Source organism: Apium graveolens, chromosome 6 (genome assembly GCF_009905375.1).
Source record: "Apium graveolens cultivar Ventura chromosome 6, ASM990537v1, whole genome shotgun sequence".
In the NCBI taxonomy this organism is placed as follows: domain Eukaryota; kingdom Viridiplantae; phylum Streptophyta; class Magnoliopsida; order Apiales; family Apiaceae; genus Apium; species Apium graveolens.
This window is the reverse complement of record NC_133652.1, coordinates 61,848,506-61,854,492: the sequence shown is the minus strand read 5'-3', so window position 1 is coordinate 61,854,492 and position 5,987 is coordinate 61,848,506.

Below are 5,987 nucleotides of genomic sequence, written 5' to 3'. Positions count from 1 at the left end.
GTCGATTTTTATCTTTTTATTCTTGAAAATCGTTTTTATTTTTGGATGATTCTGGGTTGATTTTGATGTTACAGACAGTTTTAGAATGATGTTTAGAGTCGATTTATGTATAAATTTGCATCATTTTAGTTCGAAATCGTGTTAGTCGAGTTTTGGGTTTTAATATTTTTAATTTGATTTTTCTGGAGTTGTTGTTGATTGTTAGATGTTAATGATATGATGGTTGGATTCTAAATTTCTTCAGCTTTAATTTCGTATATAGATTGTTGGTTTTGGTTCAGAAACGGTGGGGATCGTTTTCGCCGGAAAACCTTAAAAGGTCCGCCGGCTTTAATGGTTTTATTGCCGGAGAAATCATTCCGCTGAATGATACTCGTTGATGTGGTGGTTACTGTGTTTCTGGGTTGATACCAAATGTCTGGGCAGGGAAAACATGATCGATTGGCTGCGTTTTGGACAGATTAGGACTCGCCGGAGTCCGGCAAGAACCCGCCGGAATCTGGGCTTATTCCAGAAACCGGCCGGTGTTCAACCCGGACCCGGCCGTGTTCTTCGTAACCCGGTTTAAAAACCCGGGTTTGATCCCTGAAACCCTAACCTCAATCCCCCCATTTCTGTTTCCCAATTTTTAATTTTAAAAATATTTCAAAAATCTTTTATTCTATTTTCAAAAATCATTTTAATTATTTCTAAAAATCATTTAACAGATTATTTTAAATTCTAAAAATTATTTTCTTAATTGATTTAAATTCCTAAAATTATTTTCTTTAATTATTTTCAAAAATACAATTTGATTTAGTTATTTATAATTAATTTTAGTTAATTATTTATGAATTTAATTATTTGATTAAAAATCAATTAATCAATTAATTTTATTTATAAATAATTAAATAAATATAAATTATTTATAATTAATTCAAATAATTTCTAAAAATTATTTTTAAGGATTTAAAAATTATATTTTGGTATTCAAAAATCAATTAATATTATTATTAATTGATTTAAATCTATTTATTTCTTATTTTATTCATAATAATTAAACCGTTCGTCCGTTTAATACGAAACGAACGCGTATAGACTCAGAAAAATATTGCGCTTTCAATAAAAATACTTTTGAGTCCTAATTTCTTTTGTATTGCAATGTCATTTGATTTATGCATCAGTTTGAGTCGATATTTGATCGATAAATGCTAATATTGACCAGATTTTAATTCTGAACGCCTTAGGACGTATCTTTTAATGATCTGACTTATGTGTTACATGAAATATGTGATTACGTGTTATATGAATGCCATAATTATGTGTTACGTGATATGTATGCTATCTTTTTACAGTTTTAAAATGCCATGCTTAGTTATAAACGATCGGGTAGATGTCAAGACGTATAGTTACGTCGATTGAGTTTGGTTCTGTCATTTAAGATAGTCCTTTTGTTTATAGAATCGAGTAGCAAGGAGTGCGGTCAAGTGTTAGACGGAGATAGTAGCCAGCAGCTATAAACAGAGTTATAGAGAAAGGTTATTGAGCATACCAGGCAAGTACCATTAACTTCACTTATTGTTCAGGTGATGTTTATTTCGAATCATATTATACAAGTACCTATATCTTCATTTATCATTCAATTGATAATGACTCTGAACTTTATTCTTTCGATTTCCATACTATTCTAAGTTCAGAATAGTTAAACGTTTTATATTTTGCTATAAATTACTCCATAAAGTGGAACATTGAATTGAGATTAGCGAATAACTAATTGTTCTAGTTATTTCACCATCGATTGTTGAGATAACTCTGGACCATGAGAAATGGGAGTTATATGGTTAAGGATGTCCTTTGATTCGGCTCCTTTGATCAAAATGTTTTATGGATTGGATGAATGCGTAAGTGACCGGGACGGACGGTCCAACGGAGGGCTATTTTTATGTGTTGTATGAAATATTATGACACCATTGTTGCCACAGGCAGGTATATTGCCTTTTTAATTGAGTACTCATATTTTGGGGACATGTTTCTATGAATCATGACCTTGTGCTATCACACGGGCTGATCAGCATGTGATAGTTCATCCGTCGGAGTTAGATTCCAATCTAAAAATTATCGTTTATTGTTGATAGCTTGTGAAGCTTTATTACTGATCAAATATTACTGCTTTTATCCTTTTATTCAGTTATTATCAGAATGTGGTTTATCATTTCAAGTACATTTTATATTGCTTGCTGAGCATTTCTTTCGCTCATACTTGTTTATCAATCTAATCTTTCAGCTAAGCCAGAGCAGGCTTGAGATCCAAGTTTGGTCAGAAGTCGAGTGCTTGTAAATAGTGGTGTGTATTCCAGGTAGACTGTTTTGGGACGCTTGGATAGTCTAGAGGTTTATAATAAAATTTGAATAATCTGTAAAACTAATTAGACTTATGGTTTGTAATAATATTTGATTTGTATTAGTGCCTGTTCCATACTATAACCTGTGATCGATCCAGTGCAGGTAAAGGGGTCGTATTTATTATATTATTCCGCTGTGATTATTTTATTATAATTTAGTGGCAAGTGACCCCCAAATCTAGACCCCGGGTTTGGAGGGCGTCACATTGAGCCATATCAGAGGTTGTCTTAGAAACTTTTCTTGAAGTTAGAGCAAGATCAGCATCTTCATCAGTAATTTCTTCATTCACAGGAGGCACATAAACCTTAATAGGTTCACCAACTTTCTCTTTGCCCTTGGACCTTGGATCTATCTGCAGTTGTGATTTAGCTTTGGTTGCTTCAGAATTTGTCCTTTCTTTTATTACAATGCCTTTGAGTTTTGGAAGTTTCTTTTTACCAGAAGCTTTAGATTTAGATTTGACTTTTTCTGATTTAAGTCTAGCTTCTTCTTCCATCAGACTCTCCAAGTCCATTCCTGGATTTTCCTTAAAAAATTACTGTCTTGACATTTCTTCATCAAGATCTAAAAGTTCATCAGAACTTATCCTTTTACCAGTAGCAGAAGTAATTATTTTTCCAGCATCAGAACTTGTCCTGTGACTTGTGATTTCAGCTTTTCTTGATGAGAAACCTCTACCTTAACTATGACCTCCACCCATTCCAGAGTTTCCCTGGTCATCTTTTTCATCATCCTTCCCCTTTAGTGTCTTTTCAGTTTTGCATTTGGACTTAATTACTTTCTCCCCCTTTTTGGCATCAGCAGGTAAGAGAAGAGAGACAAGCAATTCCACTGAGGCTTGGATTTCATCAAGTTGAGATTGCTGAGAAGCTTGATTTTTCAAAATATCATCAATCTGAGATTGTTGTTTCTCTTGGGTCTTCTCAATATATGCAACCCTGTCAAAGGTAGGTTGGAAGAATTTTTTCTTGTCAATTTTCTGAACTTGTTCTTGCTTGATTAATTCTTCCTGAATTTTATGTAACTCTGCATGAGTAGTTGAATGGAGACCTTGCAGATGTTTAGTACTCAATGCAGTGACTCGAAGTTGTGTTTTGAAATCATCAGTAATTAACATCTCATCAGCTTTTATCAAGTGCTCAGTAAGATTCTTTGCAGATGGAACACAGGTAACTGAATTCCATTCCTTAGTCCACTCCTGTCCTGCAGGAGTTTCACTCCAAGGCACTGGTGCTTCTCTTGTAACAAACTTCTTAACTAGTTCACTTTTGTGAACAGTTTGCTGAGGTGCATGTCCTGAAGGACCTGCTTCATCAGCATCTACATTTGGAGCAGCATCACCAGTATCAGCAGCATTTGCAGCATCAGAACTTACAGAATCAGCATCTTCTGATAAAATAACAGTATGAGAAGCAATTGAGGCTTCAACATCATCCTCTAAGTGCTGATCTGGTTCCAAGTTCTGATCAACATCCATATCCTGATGCTCACCTATATTCTGATCATCAACATCTAGATGCAGAGAAGGTGTAGTAGACAATTCTGGAGTTTGAGTAGCATCAGTAACAGGTGTTGTTGATGGATTAATTGCTGTTGGAGCTTCTAAGTAAAGTACCTCAGGCACAACCAGGTTCTGAATATCAATTTCAGCACTTGTGCTTGGATCAACAGGAGATACAGTCTTATGTACAGGAGACACAGATGGTGTGTTGGCCTTTTATGTAGCAGCTTCATGAGTTAGAGTTAATGGAGAAGCAGTGGCTTCAGCAGATTCTGGTTCTTGTGAGATCAGAGATTCTTGATCTCCTTCCTTAGATGTTGCTTCCTCATCATCTGAAACTGGCCTTTTAGCTCTCTGTTTCTTGTATCTCTTTGAAGGTGGGGATTCTTTGGGAGGTTCAGCAGAAGTCATTCTTCTAAGCCTTTTGAGAAGCTTAGATCCCCCAATTCCAGAATCCTTCGGAGAAGGAACTTTCTCAGCTTCTTTAACAACAGGTTCTGATGAAGAAACCTGTTCCTCACTATTAGACTCATCTCTCAGAACAATCCTCCTTCTCTTCTGTGGTGTTTGAGAAACAGTCTTTGTCCTCTTGGGCTTGGAAGATGAAGGCTTCACAGTAGGTGCTGAGGATGAAGGTTGAGCTGTCTGTGAAGTTGAGATATATGATTTGAGATATGTTCTAAGGGAAGGTTGAGGTATAGATGTATGAGTGGTATGTTCTGATGGTTGCTGTGGTGTTTGGGTTGTGGTGGTGGGTTGTACATCAGGATAAACAGATCTATAGGTTTGAGGATCAGCATTTACCAAGATCTGTTTTACAGACTGAGGAATCTGTAAAGGTCTAACCACCTTTTTCTTAAGGTCAGCATTTACCAAGTCATTAAAGGCTCGTTTTTTAATTTTGAAAGGTGGAGTTAAGTCAGTGGTAGATTGGGGTTCATCAGCACAACAAAAATTATATATAAGCTGACAAAATCTAGCAAAGTAGACAACATTCCTATCTTTTGTCATCCTATCCCCAATAAAACCTATCACAGCATTTGCAAAATCAAAATGAGTTTGGTTAATGATAGCATACCCGATGTGCTGACTCATTATAGGAATGGCATCAAAGTTGGAACACTTATTCCCGAAGGCTTTAGTGATGCAGTCGAAGAAGAAGCTCCATTCATTTCTGATATGAGCCCGTTTCAACTGTCCAAGCTTAGCCAAACTCTGCTCATACCCCAAACTGTCCATTAACTCTTGTAAAGCTGATTCCTCTGGTGTTGAAAAAGTACAACCTTCTGGTAAATGTAAGGCCTTACGAATTGTACCAGGAGTTGCCACATGTTCAGAATCATTCACTTCAAAAACAATACTGGGAGTACCAGTTGTACCACCATTATCAAAATGCCCAATCCGCCAAAACGTCAGAACTTGTTGGCTTGAAAAGACTGAAGGCTGGGTCAATACATACCCAATTTCACTGTGTTCAAGAAGATCTTGCACAAAATACAACGCAGACGGAGCTTCATCATGATCGAGAATTGCAGCATAGTTATTTGGAACGAACTTAGCTCCATCAATGATCAAATCCTTAGGTGCCATGAGAAAAATCGAAAATTAAGAGTTGCCTGTTAGGTGTTTGATAAAATGTCTGTATGAAAAACCAACGTCAGGAGATGAGAGAGAGTAAAAGCAAAGAAAGAAAGATAAAGTGTAAAAGTAAATAAAAGATTGTATAATATTCTCTCTCTCTTACTTAAACTTGGTAAAAAAAATATAACCGTTGGACACCTGTTAGACATGCAGCAATAATGAATAGTTAATGGGCACGGGAAAATAGTAATCATTACTTACCCACTTGCAGTTTTTCAAGGAAAAACCGTTCCACTTACCCAGTAATTCCATTAATTGAGGTAAATCAATTTTAATTCAAAATTTAAACTGTTCCCACTTATTCAATTATTTTCACTACAACACCAATATTCTGGAAAAAAAATCGAGTGTGAGAATGACCAAAATAAATCAAATAAACAAGTACTGATATTTTAAGATCAGAACTTAATTTAAATAAAAAATGAAATGGTCATCAGAATATGGATATATCAGGATTTGTCAG